We start from the raw sequence: 16144 nt of genomic DNA, 5'->3' as shown, positions 1-16144 counted from the left end.
TTCAGATGGCGAAATCAGTGCCTTGAGTGGCCACCCCAGCAGCAGCTCTTTTGGACTTTGTGTTAAATAGTTCCCCTAACTTCTCTGACAAGACCTAAGGTGGGCACTTGTAGCCAAGGAATCATTCCCCTTTATAAAAAAAGTCCAGGATGAAGGGGAGATGAGAGAAAGGACTTTCACTTATTCATTCATCAAACATTTCCTGGGCAGCCTCCAGAATTGTGGGAGACTGTGAGGCCTTTGGGCTACAAAGGGAATAATACACAGCCCATTGCCTTGAGGAGCCTGCAATCTGGTGTGAGAGACAGATGTGAAAATTACTAACCATAGTATGTTATTGTGGTAGTTGTTAATGCTACACACTGAATATTTCCAGCACTCTCCTTTCTGGGCACATGGGAAGATTTTATTTCCTGGCCCCTGTGACTGGGTCGGGGCTACGTGGCCAGTTCTGGCCAATGAGTCATAAGTGGAAGGCTGCACTGCACTGCTAGGCTGAGCGTGTAACTGCTGTGTGAGGGACCACAGACTGCTCTTTTCTCTCTTTGCAGTAACGAGAAATGCATGGACAGAGGCTGTTTGTCAGCCTGGGTCCCAATATGAGGATGACTCAGAACAGAGCTCCAAGTAATAGGGAGCTTGAACAAGAGAGAAACTTCTGTTGTTTTCAGCTGCCCAGTTTGGGGACCTGTTTGTTACCACAGTATAACCTAGCCAGTCCTCGCGGATACAGACATGTCAGCACGTTCGTGCATTCTCGGTTTCCGAGGGCTTGTTTCCATGCATCTAATGCAGAGGGAGGCCTTCTTTTGGTATGAGATGTTCCCCCGGCTGTGAAAAGACCAATCACAGGGAGGTGTTTTATTATCAGGTATTCTTAGAATGTTCTCAAAGCTCTAACAGTTCATACAATAATTAATATATTCAGACAGATTAGTCACTTAGCAGCAAAACCCTCAATTTCTACGGCATTGCTGAAGGCAGAAAACTCACAGTGTTTAACAGACTTAATTAGAAGCTCAGGGGCACCGTTGAGACCATTTATAAGGCCAATGGATGAGATAAGGTGGCACGAAGAACCAGTCACCAAAGACTGAGAAAACATGTTATCTAGGGAAATAAAATGAAAGCTTTTCCACTTAATCAAATGGAGCTCACTTTCACAGGGCCAGTCCCCACGGAATAAGGACTTGCATTCAGTTAGCTCCTCTGGAGACCTGCCGTTGCCCCCACATTCTCCTCAGTTGCCCTCCACTCCAGGAGGGCACCCTGGGCCTTCAGCTGCTGGACAGCGTGACCCGCAGAGCCTGGTGGAGAGGCCGGGAGACAGGTGCATGGTCCTGCCCCCTGGTATATATCATACATTATACATGCATCCTATTATATATCATTTATTCTATACCACATATACACGATATAAATAAAGAGATTTGATTTAAGGAATTGGTTTACATGATCGTGGGGCTGGCAAGTCCAAAACCTGTAGGGCAGGACAGACGGCTGGAAACTCAGACAGGATTTCAATCTATTTGAGGCAAAATTCCTTCTTCAGGAAACCTCAGATTTTGCTCTTGAGGCCTTCACTTGATTGAGCCAGGCTTTACTGGATGGAATTGTGTCCTCCTAAAATGCATATAGTGAAGCCCTAACCCCCAGTGTGACTGTATCTGGAGATGAGGTCTCTAAAGAGGTAATTGAGGTTAAATGAGGTCACAAGAGTGGGGCCTAATCCAATATGGCTATTGTCCTTATAGGAAGAGGAGGCGACACCAGGGAGGCATACACAGAGAAAAGGCCATGTGAGGACACCGAGAGAAGGCCCCGACTGCACGCCAAGAGAGAGGCCTCAGGAGAAACCAAACCTGTCGGCACCTTGGTCTTGGCCTTGCAGCCTCCAGAACCATAGGAAATAAATTTCTGTTGTTTAAGCTTCCCAGCCTGTGGGGTTTCCTTACGGTAGCCCTAGCAAACTAAGGACTACAGAGGCCCGCCCACATCGTCCAGCATGATCGCTTTTATTTGAAGCCAGCTGATCGCGGGGTTTAATTGCATCCTAAAAATACCTTCACAGCAACTTCTAGACTGGTGTTTGGCCAAACAACCAAGCACCATAGCCTAGCGCCCCGTAATCAAACACATGAACACTTCAGCAGAAAATGTACGAGTCCTCACGCTAAGGACAAGTCCATCCCTAGGCTCCCTTGACTGCAGGTCAGGTTTTGCCACCAAATCAGCTTTTGGACCCTGGGGTTTTGGGGGTGAAGATGGCAGGGGACCAAAGATTAATTTCACAATTTTGATTCTGGTCAGGACTGCTTGCCAACGTGTATTGAAGGAGCAAAGCGCTAATATGCATTCCTAATAGTGATGTTAATGGCTGTCTTTTACAGATATGGAACACTGCCCAGGGTTAAATAAATGACTGTTTTCTTACGTATCTTTCACAATCACCCTATCAGGTGCATATTATTATGCCCATTTTATAGAATAGGAAACTAAGCTCAGAGAGGGAAAGTAATTCGCCCCAAATCACACAGCTACAAAGAGGCAGAGCTTGGTAGATCTCTGAGCAGCTCACTATGCTGCCTCCTCCCATGAGGGGATGTGTGCAGAAAGGGAGAAAGTATAACTGCTCAGAAAACAGAGAAAGGCCAAACCCTGAAGCCTGCATCACCGCCAAACCACTGACACTCTCCCAAAGTCCTTCCATTTGGGTCTGATCCCCAGATCGCAGCTGGAGGAACTTTGCTAAAGATCTGGCACTGGCACTCCCTCCCTCACACATCCTCAATGGCTCCCCATTAATTACTCAACACAGGTAATAAGCCTTACCCTAGCACTCAAAGCCCCCCCGGGACATGGCCTTGATTGGGTTTTTGCTGGGTGTTTTTTAGTATTACTGCATTTCATTGCTGCTTTCCAGTCCCTCTTTGCTCAACTCAAACTGAAACCTCCCCTCCCACATGGTGCTGTGGTCCCTCCTCAGAGGTTGCTGAATGGAGCTTGTGGTTTGATGGGAGCAGGGAGGTCTCTGGAGTCCTCCTGGCCCCCATTCTACCATCTGGGTCAGCTTCTGTAAGACGTTTTCTCACTCACAGCCATTTTCCACTTGTGTGACTCGGGCAGAGTTGTGCCTACTATGCAGGCGCCTGTCCCCATGTGTTGGATAAGAGCTCCCCCGGAAAGCTCTTCCTCCTCTCAGCTCCCGACTTCCATGATTGACATGCTTTTTTCTAGAGGTAGAGCTGGGAATGAAACTTCATAGGCTTGAAAAACATTGAGCAGAGACTCACTGAAATTGCTTTTTTTTTTTTTTTATTTTTAATTTGAAGAAAACAAGAAGCCCAAACCCTGCAGTGGAAGATACATTAAATAACACTGCACTTGCCATTTGCAGTGGTAGTTTAATACAATCACCCTTCCAGCCACCTTTACAACAGAACTTTTCCTGGTGCCTCACCGCAGCCCATCCCTCAGGTGAGAAGCAGCCTTCTTTGGGGAAGAGGCTGCGTCCCCTGGAAGCCAGAAGCCCTCAGATGTTCTCCAGCCCTGAGCAAACCAACTGTATCTCAGACACGGTTGCCTACTGACTTTGTAATTCCATGCGGATTAATTTACCTTCAGGGATAAAACATGGAGAGATTTAGAGAGAAACCCGAGTGCTGAATTCTAAAGACTTCCCAGTGTTGTGTGTACCTAAGATCCTAGTTCCAGGGGATTTGAAAAGAGATTCGTTATCTTGGGGATGTAATGACTTTTCATTCTCTCACTGGATTTCACAATTTACAGCGCCTTTTTTCTTTGCCAGCTAACCCTGGTGAAGGATGCCACTGTTGTTTTTAACAAAAAACCTAAATGGATTTATTTCTTAGTGTAATGCATTATTATTTTTTTTTCATCTGGAATAAAATCCTAAAGAAATCACTTGTGACACTTTTTTAAAAAATTGTGACACAACACACCTACCATGAAATTTACCATCTTGCCCATTTTTAAGCGCACAGTTCAGTGGCACTGAGTACATTCATATTGTGCTATTGGGGGTCCTTTTGCACTTCCTCCAGCTCCTGCCCCCAGCAGTCCCAACTCACTAGAAGTGGTCATAGCAAGATTTTGTTGACTCATTGATATTTCTGCTCATCCCATTCCAACTCTCTTGGGATATTGTGCCTTTGTCCTGTGAGAGTCTCTCCTCCATTTGAGCTGTAACTGCCATCAAACTCTGTTACTCTAGCCAAACACACCCACAGAAGTAGGGGGATGACATATTTATCTCAAAATTATAGTCATTCTTCTTTACACAAAGACTACAAAGAAAAAGAGAAGTTATAAGAGGGGGAGGAAGCAACGTTTGTTGGATAGCTCTGTGCTCCTTTTGTGCCAAGCCATTTCCAGATATCATCCCATTTACTGTTTACAAGTATCCTCCCCTGAACTATCTCCATTTAACAGATGAGGAAATCGTGGTTTGGAGAGGTTAAGTAACAAGGTCACACAGCTAGGATTGAACTCCAAGTTCAAAGGAATCCAAAATTCAATACCCTATATCACTTAAGAGAAAAAGAACCTGGATGGCAGGAAGGTTCTAGGAGGGAGATGGGGAGGGTGAGTGAGGAAGAGAGTTAAATAGCAAAAGAAAGAGAACGCTGGTCTCCTTTTCCAGGAGGAATCAACATCTTTGACTTCTGCTCTTAACAGCGCTTACAGGGTCTTTAGCTAGCTGGGCCTCTTTCTTACAGACAGACCTCCCAGAAAGGCCCTGCTTTCCACCCCCACACCCCACTCTCCCTGCCCCTACCTGGCTCTGGGAGTCTAGGACAGACATTACAGATTGCTTTGATCACTTGCATTCTCCCGCTCAGAGGGTCACTCAGAGCTGCAGGCAGAGTTTCTGACTCTGCCTCAACTTAAAATGCCAACTATTTGTCAAGATAGATTTTCTTAACCAACTCTCTCCGCGTGTAGGAATGTCTCTGTCTAGTTGAAAATGCCCCCAGAGAGTTACCATGGCAACCCTTGTCTGCAGAATGGCAGGATCAAATCCTTAAAAGAGACTTCCAAATTGGTGTGGCCACTTCTAGCCACAGGCCCTCTCTGAGTTCTGCTTTGGGTACCTATCTGATGACTGGCCTAGGGGATGAAAGTCCAGGAGGTCAGCTCAAAGGAACCAAAGACAGAGGAAGCATCTCCCCCAGCCTCAGGGGTGGGTTTGCAGTGTCTTTATCAGGCTGTGCTGATTTTCCTCTGTCCCTCCTCCATCTTTTGGGCTCTAGGTCAAACACTTAAAAGCAGATTTATTTCTTACAGAAAACGACTGACATGCAAGTTAGGGAAGAGGGAACAGACTCAACAAAAGTGGATAAAAGAAGACAGGAACATTTGAAGGTTTGAAAACTGGAATTGGGTTTTGATAAAGGATTAAGATAATTTTCAAGAGAGCTCAATGATTGCAAGTGTGTGTTTTTTCTTCCTTCTTCCTTCCTTTCGTTCTTTTTGGAGTGGAATAAACATACGAAAAGCCAAGAGATTTGAGAATGTATAATTTGACATAAGCAAGTTTTAAAGTAATACAAACTCCTGTGTCAGTATTTAATTAGTGCCGTGATCCATCCAAAGATGGCAAATAGCATACCTCAGCATTTAAAAGCTGTACAAGCTCAGTTACACATAGTGTAGAGTTTTGTGGTGTGTGTACAAAAGATCTGTCAATGTTACAGAGCAGCAGGCATTTCCAGCCCTTTCTGTTTGTAATATCTGGTCACATTGTTGTTTTCATTAGCTGTAACCCCACAGGAGGACTCCAGAAGAGTCCATTTCCCTTCTTCTTCCATCCTTTCTGCCTGATCTCTCCCGTCATCACAGTCTGACCCCAGAGCAGGAACAATGCGGACCCCTGCAGTGAGGGACGCAGAAGCACGTGGCCAAAGAGCCCCACACTCTTGGAGTATTTCGCGGAATGAAACATGTGCTGTTGTCATAGGTTGGTGTATTAGTTTCCTAGGAAAGCTGTAAGAAAGGACCACAAACTGGGTGGCTTAAAGGAACCTGAATTTATTCTCTCACAGTTCTTGGGACCAGAAGTCCAAAATCCAGGTGTCGGCAGGACTGGTTCCTTCAGGAGGTTCTGAGAGAGAGAATCCTTTCCGTGCATCTCTCCCAGCTTCTCAGGACTGCTGGCAATCCTTGGTCTTCCTTGGCTTGTGGCTGCATCACTCCAGTCCCTGCCTCCACCTTTTCTTTTTTTTTAAAGATTGGCACCTGAGCTAACAACTATTGCCAATCATCTTCCTTTTTTTCTTCTTCTCCCCAAAGGCCCCCCAGTACCTAGTTGTATATTCTAGTTGTGAGTGCCTCTGGTTGTGCTATGTGGGACGCTGCCTCAGCATGGCCTGATCATTGGTGCCAGGTCCATGCCCAGGATCTAAACCAGCAAAACCCTGGGCTGCTGAAGCGGAGTGCATGAACCCAACCACTCGACCACAGGGCCGGCCCCTTAAAACATTCTTCCTCCGTGTGTCTGTGACTCTTCTCCTCTTAGAACATCACTCATATTGATGTGGATCAAAGTTGCCCCAGGGAGAGAAGCCTAAGATGTTCTGGCCTACATGCGGATCTGTATGACCTGATTCATATCTAAAGTTATACGACCACACAATAACCAGACCCCACCTGCACTGATACCATTTTAATGACTTTTACATCATCTTTCCTTTGTCTAGTAAAAATAAGTCACATACCCATGCCTTATAATTATAGCCCTAACCCTCAACACATTGCAGCCCTTCACTGCCCATGGGTCCTGTCCCCATGCTATTCTCTGAATAAAGGAACACTGCTACCAGAACCTTGAGAGTCCAAGAAATCTTTCTTTTGACTCCTTGGCTTGCTGAGCCCGCATCAATATTGTGTTAGGGCCTACCCTAATCCAGGATGACCTCATCTTAACTTGATTCCATTTGCAAAGATCCTACTCCCAAATAAGGTCACATGCACAAGTCAGGGAGGGGAGGTTAGAGCTTCAACATATCTTTTTTGGGAGACACAGTTCAACCCACAACAGTTGGGCTCCTCCTGAAAAAGACCCTGAGACAAAGACTTACATGCATGTAGTTTCTTTGCGAGGTGATCCCAGGAAGCCCTTGTGAGTAAATGGAGAAGTGAGGAAGAGAAGGGAAGGAAGGCAATAGAGTGCATTAACAAGCAAGGTGCTGTTGTTGGTAGTTGGGTCCCAGTCCTGCTGGGAGCTTCTGGAAGACAGTGTAGAATGTATTGGGGAGGAAGACATTTCCTCTACCCTGAGTTCTTATGGCCGGAGAATGAATTAAATTCACATGAGACTGAATAAAAGGAGAAAATTAAACAAAGCTTTATAACATATATACACGGGAGAGGCTCAGGCAAGCTGAGCAACTCGACAAAATAGCCGAAGCCACTGCCTTAAATATCATCTTCAGCTAAAGACAAAAGAGAATGTCGGAGGTTGAGGGAGTCAGTTACGGGAGAGCACCAGAAGTACAGTAAACAAGGGTCAGGTTGTTATGCAGATTTAAGTCCTTGCCTTCTACATTGATGAGAGTTTCTAAAGATAAGGTCATCTCCCCTCTTCCTGGTACAGAGAGGGAGACACCTTTACAGATGGAGATTTCCTTTGCAATGTATACGTCTCTGAACAAAGGGTAAGTAAACTCTGCTTTTCAGAGTTTCTTTCCATCTGCAGTTTTTAAAAAGCAACCAGCCCAAAATATTCCTCATGCCAAAGAGACCTATCTCGGGGTGTCCAATTCCAGTCCCCCACAAATGCAACTCAGAGTCGCCCCACCTGAGGAAGTTGGGGTATTTATCCTCTACCTCTCTTTTGTCTTTGGCTGTGGGCTGCTGAGGCATTACCTCCAGAGCATTTCCAATAGGCTGAGCCCCTGGAGCAAGCCCTCAGGCAGAGCTGGAGCTGTGGCAGCAGGAAACGGCTGTGTGCAGGAATGGTGAGGGCTGGGCTGCCGACAGCCTCTGCTACAACTTAGAAAATGGGCTTCTGTCTTACATTGAGAATAAGCAACTTTTATTGTAAATCACTTCAATTCCTTTTAGAACATTGGCAAGTAACCGTTGTTCAACAAATCAGAAGCACAAAAGATATTTGACTCTAAAATCACTTTCTTCAAATATTGCCCAATTACACATCATCCTAAATATTTTTAAATTGATCATTGCATTATCTGAAATTTAAAAAACCTTGTCCCTCTGTCATACCTTTCCATCTTCCTCAATGTTTGATTTTTCAGTCTTGTGCTGTCCTCTCCCCAGCCCATGCCCATCCTGGTAAATTCCTATTCAATCTTTAAAACCAAACCACATCTGCTCACTGATTACGAGCTCCTCTCAGTCATCCTGTACTACTGAGCGCAGTGCCTTGCACATAGTTATTATCCTATAAATGTTTGCTGAATGAATGAATGAATGAATGAATGTGGGATCATTGATTATCTCAAGCTTTCCATACCACACAACCCGAAAGTGGCACTCTAACAATAGAACTGTGCAATTCACTATACTTCAAAATGTGTCATAATCCAGGACATACTTTATATTCCACAAACACCTTGGAAAGAGTTACTGATGATTTGTTCAGGTGTCACTGAAAAGGCCAATGTAGGACCGATTTTTCTTCCCACGATGTGATTGTTCTCTGATATGCACCCATATCCCTCAGGGCCTGTCAGCATTCTGTTCACAGCCTCTTCTCTTTGGCTCCAGGGCAGCTTGCTGTCTTCCCTCAAAAGAGCCAGCCTGAGGCCCATCTTCTCTCAGCAGGCCTGCCTCTTTGTCACTACAGCATCCCAGCATGTCAGAGCTCTGCTCTCTGGACGGAAGTTCCACTGCTCCGCAGTGCAGTCGTGGGGCAAACGTGAAGCTCTTTTCCAGTCTTAGGGCTCTCCTTTTCTTTCACTGGATTTCAGCAGGAGCTGAGGAACATCTAAAATACAGGCCGCCTATCGCTATTCAATCTCGTCATCGTAAATTCATTGATGATTCTATGAAGCCCAATGCTCCTACCGGAAGCAGTTCTAGAATGAACATCATCCTCAGTTTCTTCTTCATTATTATTGTCCATATGATCATCACTGTCAGCACCCACAACGTTTGTCAAGCACCAAACAGTGTGAGCTGTTTGCCTTGGCATTGGAGATGAGGTAACAGAAACTTTTAAGCTTAGAACTTAAAAATCTGTAACATTGGCATTTTTTTCACAAGCATTTTTTGACCATCTATTCAACTATTTAATAAATATTTATTGCAGGCCTACTGAACTGAGAATACAATGTTGAAAAAGACCCAGTTCCCCACAAATGTTCACAGCAGCATTATTTATCACAGCCAAAAGGTGGAAGCAGACAAATGTCCATCAATGGATGAATGGATAAACAAAACGTGGTACATATAGTAGAATGTTACTCAGCTATAAAAACAAATGAAGTGCTGATAATGAATGAACCTTGAATACATCATGCTAAACGAAAGAAGCCAGACACAAAAGTCCACATATTATGATTCCATTTATATGAAATATCCAGAATGGGTAAATCTATAGACAGAAAGCACAGATCAGTGGTTGCCAAGGGCTGGAGTGGATGGTTATATAGGGAGTGACTGCATCATGGGTACAGGATTTTCATAAAAATGTTTTGGAACTAGATACAGGTAGTGATTGTGCAACAATGTCAACGTATTAAATACCACTGAATCATACACTTAAAATGGTTAATTTTATGTTATGTGAATTTCGCCTTAATAAAAAAATTGTTTTTAAAGACCCACTTCCTATTCCTCACAGTCCCTCACTTCCTAAGTTTCATGTTCAAAGTCGTACGGTCACCCAAAGACTCTCTAACGTAATGAGGGAGACAGATGACAATTCTGTGGTGGAGCGTTAGTTGATACCATTGAAAGCTGTAAAGTGGAAAAGGATATGAAAACTATCAATAGACCAAAGCTACAATGGGATTAGCAGAGAATGTAGGCACTGCAATCGGAATGCTTCTTGGCCTAGTCCTTAATTAGCAGAGTTTGTTTTGTTTTGTTTTGTTTGGGTTTTTTTTTAGTACTACTTGGCAGCCACCAGGTTGATGGAGGAAGAAGGAGACGCGAGGATGAATGTGACAGAGACTCTGCCCGCCGTCCAACCCTCCCCGCCACTGGCTTCCAATCTCATGGGGGAGAGACCCATCCACAGATAACTGAGAAATGAGATGGAATGATAAACCATGGGAGGGAGTCACACCACCATCTCTGGTGCCAGCCCAGGAGGAGGCAGGGAGATGATCTCCACCCGAGAGAATGAATCACTCTATACCCATGCAGGGCCCGAGGGCAACCGCCGAGAGCTGAAGAGGACTCCATGCCCCAGACTTCGTCCTGAAAGCATATTTGATCCCATTACTAAAGGAGGCCAGTTAAGCACGTGGCAAGTTGTTTCCCAGTTAGATCAACAACTTGCTGAGAATTAAGGATGCATCCAAAATGCTAGCTGATTCTGGTCTCCTTATTTTTCTCTCCCCGGAAGTGCCCACCTGGCTTTCCACATCCCCTGGGACTCTACGTTGGGAGTGGAGGCAATGAGGGAAGGGAACCCTGTATCTGGGGTTTCACTCTGCCAGAGAGGGTCCTCGATGCTTTCCCTGCAGTCTCTCTTGCAGGTGTCCTTTGAAATAGGGATTATGACCGTCCCTCTTTTGCAGAAGAGGTCCAGAAAGGTTAAGCAACTTTCCCAAATCACACAGCCTATAAAGGGTAGAACCAGGATTTGAACCAAGACCTGTGTGACAGCACAGGCTCTGCTCTGTGTGCCTCATCCCACAGCCTCCCCATCTGGGTGAGAATCAGTGCAGAGGACATCAACCTCAACCAGGGCAAGCCCTCCGACTGGAAACATTAAAGGAAAAATTAGTGTAAAGCTGAAAATGTTAAGAACCATAGTTTAAAATATTATGCACGGCACAGACATTGCCCTCCCCTGGGTGACCCAGGTCACTTCCTCGAGACCTGAGCCCACCTTTCAGCAATAGGGGCCAGCTATGGAAACCTGTCACCAGGGCAGAGCTGCCACCGATTAGAAGCCAGCTGGCACTGGGCGGCGGGAGGGGAGCACATTCAACCCACAGCTGTGTCATGTTAGGCCTTCATACCATTCTTTTTTAATTTTGGATTTTGAGGCAAATGTTTAAAATTCAGGAGATTTTACATAAAATACAGATTTCTGCCTTCTCTTGACAAGCCACGCTGGACCCGAATTCCTGAACATTCCCAAGAGTTGGGTGGCCATGCTTGGGCTGGGCAGTCTCCATCATTCACAGGATCTCCCTGGCTCCTCTGAGTGGCTGTGACCTTGACCGCTGCCCAAAGTCATGTCCTCAGCACCGAGCTGAGACCCGCAAGGTTTCTGATGAAGGAGCAAAGTGTAGGCAGACCTGAGTTCCACTCCGTCATGATGAAAAGGCCAGAATTGACATTTTAAAAATTCATCGTCTTCTAATAATAAAACTCTGTATTTACAGAGAGCCATGCTTCTGAGAACATCAGGCTTGTGCAAACATCACTCCGGGAATGTTCACAACAGAGGCTCAGGGAAGTGAGAAGGTGACTGCAGTTAAAAGAAACAGGCACGAAGGAAAAGTGGCCTGCTCCACGCGGGGTGGACAGCAGCCAGAGGGATGGGTGTGTGTTCAAAGAACGAATATGTGCTGAGCGCCCATGTGAACCAGGCGCCAAGGAAGCCAGTCTTTGCCCTGGGAGCCTCTGCCTGCTGAGTCCTGTGCTCAATCCCTTATTCCTTGACAGTAAACAGATGGTGGTAGAGGGAGCTGCTCCTTCGAGAGCCAGAGGACAAAGTCTACCTTTGTCACTTCCTGCACATCCACCCTTGTCTTGTACCCACCCTCTTTATATCAGGCTCTGAGCCTTGGCACATTCTGGTCCTTCTGCAACTTGTCCAGCTGGCAAGGGCTGCTCATCCTTCTGGCCTTGGCCCAGGGACCACCCGCTCTGTAAAGCAATTATCGTATCATTTGATAATTCTTTTCCAGTCTCCCCACTGGGCCATCTTCTCTACGAGGGGAGGAGCACATTTGTGGGGGGCATCTCCAGTTTCCTGGCGTCATGCTTCCAGGTGGAAGGGCTTCAGCCAGAACGACATTCCTGGCCCTCCTTTCATCCTCACTCATTCCTTCCTTGCAGAGGAGTAAATGGTGAGTTGAATTGGTGAGCTTGGAGAGAGCCTGGTGCTGGTACGTTGGTCTCCGTCCTTCCTTTCTTTTTCAGGTGTCACTCCTGTGGAGGAGCTGGGTTATCAGCTCTCAGCCTGGCAGTGAGCTTCCTGGGCATGCTTTGCCCTGTGGGGGAGGCTGCGGTCGTTCAGCTCTGCAGTAATGGGTTGGGTGAGTGTGGGAAACAATAGGAGGCTGCGTATGTAAGCCCTGTCTCCAATCCAGCTTTTACCAATAACAAGGCTGATATTTTAATCTCCATCTGTCAGACTCTTGAATGTATCTCTCTATTGGTTTTGAACTCAGTGGATGGAACAGGAGTATGATTTTTCTTTCCTAGAACCATAATAGCATCTCTTTTCTAGCCCCTGTGCCCAGCATACCGCCTGGCACAGAGCGGGTGTTCCCCATCTGTTGGATAACGAATTAGTCAAAGGTCTGGGGTGGGAGGCCTCTGCTTCTCCTCCCTCACTACAGGAAAAGTGCAAAGCACACTCACTGCCATGGGCTGCTGAGTCCACGTGCTTTCCAGGCAGGAGTGGAGGCAGGGGAAGTCCCCCAATTTCATTGGCTGAGGCTTCCTCTCTTTGAGGAGATTACGTATGAAATGGAATTAGCCTCAACTTCAAAAGCACAGGGCAAAACCCCTATGGATCTTTTTATCAGAAGAATGCAAACAATGCGCATTTGATACAATTTAATTCTTTATCAGGGATGGAAATTACTGTTCAAATTTTTGTTTAAAAAACTCTCAGCTGTCTAAAAGACATAAACATTGAACGCCTCTCAGCCAAGCTGCGGCTCTGCACACAGGACTGTGACCCGACTTCCAAGGTTCTGGCTCCCCACTTTGGTCTTCCTCCATCAGCAGAGCTGGAAAAAGAGAAGGGAAAGGAGGTGCTGCCTGCCCACCCGGCTGTGAGGAGACGAGAAACCCCACGGCAGGTGTCGGCTGAGGGCTGGAGCTCAGGTGGAAACTGTAGTTGGGCAGCAGTGATCATTGAGGCTGTAGGACAACACAAGCCCCAGGGAATGACAAGGTGAAAAAATGTTTTTTAAAAAGCATAAAAGGGAAAATAATAAGAGGGACATGAAAGAGATCTCAAGACATCTATCGACAGGATGGTGAAGGAGACTAGAATTTTCCCCAAAAAAGTAAATAAAAAATGTTAAATTAAAAATTAACTGACAAAGTAAGCACCCCATCATCATCAGAAATTTCTGCTGACTTGGTGCCGAAGTAGGATTGGCTCCTAAAACGAAATCTTCAAGGCCACAAAACATATTTTTCTTTCCCTGTCATTTTTTTCTGTGTGGGGGAGGGATGATGGAGGGTAAGAACCGGAACCCCCTGTCATGCAGGAGGGGTGCCTGCCTGGGAGGGAGGGTGGGCCAGCGTCAGGAGCAGGAGGCGCCGGGTCTGCTTGATGGGAAAAAGAAACAAAACAAAAAGACAGGGGGCCCATTGATTAAATGCAGGTCCCATAGGATACGCTCCCATCTATCCCTGTTCTTTTCGTTGCAACTCAGTGTGCTGAGATGGGGTTCTACTGGTTCAGGACTCAGGTTGGGATGTTGTCTCTTCTGCTTACCCAATTTTGATGTTGGGCAAATTGATTAATTTTGCTGTGCCTCAGTTTCCCCATCTGTAAAGCAAGGATAAAAGCATTTATTATCTCAGAAGTTGTTGTGCAAATTAAATAAAACGATATTACATACCCCAGCCTAAGAATATCTTATCACCTTGTTGTGGATCCAGAAATTCCATCCTTAGAAAGCTTCTCTCTCATGCACCTCTTTGTAAATCAGCCATTTAGATTGCTTCCTCGTGCTATAGCTGCCCCAGGAAGCAAGGTCCTTCTGGGATGGGCCGCAGCTGGCACTGGGGTGGAGAAGGCTAACATGATAGTCATAACTACTTCCATGAACTGAGCTGTTGGTCTGTTCCGGGCAGGAGTCCATCCTCCCAACAACCTCATGAAGCGGGTACTCTTACCTTTGCACGTAAGGAAACCAAGGCACAGAGAGGTTAAGTAACTCTCTTCATGTCACAAATCTAGTAAGTTTTGTCAAGTTCTGCCCTGCCTGGCATGTGCTTTGCCTTAGTCTCTCTGTGCCCTCCTTCCCTCCTACCCTCAATTCCATCCTCAGCCCAGACTGGAAGGAGAGCATAGACGATAAGAGAGGAGCTCTGAGAGAGACTGAGAAACTGCGGTGGACTTGCCTAGGTGGCATCCTCTTGCTAGGGCCATGACTTTGGGCAAGTTACTTAACTGCTTTCTGCTTCTGAAGCCCCCTCTGAAAATAGACAACATCTCTGTAAATTAGAGATATGGATGGTGCCGCCCACAGGGCTGTCATGAGGATTCAATGAGGTAATTATGGAACGTGCTCACAGGGGTCACTGGTATGTATTAAGTATTCAATAGATGTTGGCTCTTCTGATCTGTATTGGATTCATCCTCTCAGTCAGAGCATTCCTAAAGGGAGACCGAGCAAGAAGCAGCGGGAGGAGGGAAGAGGGGGGCCATCAGTCACCCATGACTGCTAGTGCCCTGTAATCAGATCTTAGCAGACTCTTCTCTCAGAGATGCATGAGGGCGTTTGCTTGAATCTGCTAAAAGAAATAACTAGTGCTCATGGTCACCAGATTGAACAGCTAATCACAGCTCTCCATCTGTGATTAGAAAGAACTGCCGTGAGTGGTGTGAGAACGGAGAGCTTGTTAGGCAAGAATTGAAGGAGCATTCGCCGCTTCTAGAGGCAAAACGTGCAATGAACATCAGAAACCGCTGGGTCTTAGACATGAATCGGGGAATGGCTTCTGATGTTTTTTCCTTTTTAAATATCCAAAGCCTTAAAAATGAGGACCCAGGTAGAATATGAATCTAAAATATAGGAGGACCAAATGAACTCTCTTGAAGATTCTAATAAGGCATTGAGTTTGTCACTCAGCTCAGAAGATGATCCTCGGGCTTCAGTTGCTAATTTTCATGTTTAAAATATATATTTTTTCTCTTTCTCCCTTGTGTATGCTTTTAGTTTTATTTCCTCCCTTGCAGTTATTTCATTTTCCCCCGTCAACTCTCATTTCAGGGCACCGGAGCCTGGACCTCTGGCTGAATTAGCTGCCACGTCTTCTGATCACTGTCTCTCTTGCCACTCCAACAGGGAGCGGAGGCCCCCTCCCTCACCCTCGCCCAACTGCAAGGTCAAGTGGAGGGCGGGCATCGATGCTCCACAGGTGTGCTGTGTCTGCCTGACCAACAGCTTCCAGTGCACACACTCATGTGTGTAAGCCTGTTCCTGCGCCCCTGCCTCTGCTGACTGGACCCCAAGGAAGGCACCTGACCCAAGGGCCATAGTCATCTGGCTTAGAGAGATGGGCTGGACCAATCAAATTCCTTTGCTCAGCAATTCAAACTAAGAAAGATAGAGACGATGCATTTACCTGCTAGTTGCAAGATCCCCAGCTGAATGGTCCTGCAGTCGAGTTGGACATGGGGAGAACTCGCCTGGATGGAAGGGCCTGCCCATGGCCCAACATAAAGAAGCAGATGAGAGGTGTGTGGCCATGTCTGACCAAGGTGAAGGGCCAGAATGAAGGTCCCCAGATCCAGGGGTGTCCCCGAGGGGCTTGGCCTGATTATAGCTCCATGAAGATCTCAGGATGGACTCTGTTTTAATAGTGTTGGCTGAGTAGGAGCCTCTTTATTGTGACCAGCTGAACCCAATCCTGGTATTTAGTAATCTTCTACAAGATGCCGTCTGATTGCAGATCTCTGACATCAGAGCGAATCAGCCTGGCCGTGGCTCTAGCTTGGAGTGGGGCTGACCGATGGAACCACGGGGCTGATTTGTGTGATTACCAGGCCTGCTTTCTTAGG

The 16144-nt window shown here is 46.2% G+C and overlaps 1 long non-coding RNA gene across 1 annotated transcript; it reads right to left on the bottom strand.

The window, feature by feature from the left end:
- Positions 1–12974: 12974 nt before the first annotated feature.
- Positions 12975–15898, bottom strand: LOC123289781 (uncharacterized). The gene is made up of 3 exons (XR_006533944.2): positions 15709–15898; positions 13850–13903; positions 12975–13130 (listed from the first exon to the last, which is right to left on the bottom strand). It is a non-coding gene; the product is annotated as an uncharacterized lncRNA (long non-coding RNA).
- Positions 15899–16144: the final 246 nt, after the last annotated feature.

This window comes from Equus asinus, chromosome 11, assembly GCF_041296235.1.
Source record: "Equus asinus isolate D_3611 breed Donkey chromosome 11, EquAss-T2T_v2, whole genome shotgun sequence".
NCBI classification, from domain to species: domain Eukaryota; kingdom Metazoa; phylum Chordata; class Mammalia; order Perissodactyla; family Equidae; genus Equus; species Equus asinus.
Note: the sequence above shows the minus strand (reverse complement) of the source record. Positions and strands in the feature narration are given on the sequence as shown.